Source organism: Cnephaeus nilssonii (assembly GCF_951640355.1).
Source record: "Cnephaeus nilssonii genome assembly, chromosome: 11".
Classification (NCBI taxonomy): Eukaryota; Metazoa; Chordata; class Mammalia; order Chiroptera; family Vespertilionidae; genus Cnephaeus; species Cnephaeus nilssonii.
In genome coordinates, this window is record NC_137082.1 from 72,430,296 (window position 1) to 72,431,353 (window position 1,058).

Sequence of the window (1,058 nt, forward strand, 5' to 3'; positions counted from 1 at the left end):
ATTTTATTAAAGTGTTCTTGGACCCACCTCCAGTGTGATCTGATAAAATTGGAAACACATTACTGATTGATTAATACTCTTAATGGCTTCTCATTGCCTTCAAGATAAAGACATAAGTCTAGAGCATGCCCACTCTGGCCCTTGCTGATCTATGCAGAGGTTTGCTCCTGCTCACTCACTGGGTTCCAGGAGGGCCTGGGATATTTGAATAGTGTCATGTGCTATTCAGATTTGCTTTTTTTCAGCCTGTCCACCCCTAAATTTTCATCTTATATAACATAGCTTTCAACCCCTTGACCACTTTTATCACTCTTCTCTGTATATATTCCGTTAGTCAAACAATGTCTCTCTTTAAAGTGTGGAGTCTATAATTGAATGCAATACCCTAAGTGTGGTCTGACTACACAAAAGGCGAGCATTGGCCCATCCCTTGCCTTAATATTTTGCTTAATCTATTCATTAACATTTCTGGAATGCAGATAGACCTGCAATTAATTCCTGGCTCTACCTATATTGGCAAGACACAACCTTTCTGAGCCTCAATTTCCCTTTTAATGAGATGGGAATGACAGTGCTTCCTCACAGTGCTGTGATGATAGTACATAGCTCTTGTTCTTTTCCCTTTTCTGTGTTCCAGTTGGTCGTGTCCTAAGTCTCCCACCATCCTTGACCCTTCACCCATGGTCACTGTCCATGCCAACATGAAGTCTTTGCTGGATGGTGTTGAAATTGGTTGGGCCCCATTCCTTCATTTGTTCCCCCCTCAATTCCTCTTTGCAGAGCAGTCTTTGTAAAGCACAGGTTACAAAGGCTCCTCTTTGGCTATCCACTGCCTCCCAAAGTTCAAAATCTGCAGGTCTACCTTTGTAGATTCATCTCCCACTCCTTCCCTCTGGGCATTTCACACCCCCATCTGGCTCAGAAGGTGCTTGGCTTGCCAAGCCATGCCCTGAGAGAAGAAATATTTCCACAGGTGCCTTCCTGCTAACTATCCTCCTATAGAAGGATTTTGAACCAAGAGAGAAAAGATCATAATAGAATGACTTCCATTGGAGCTG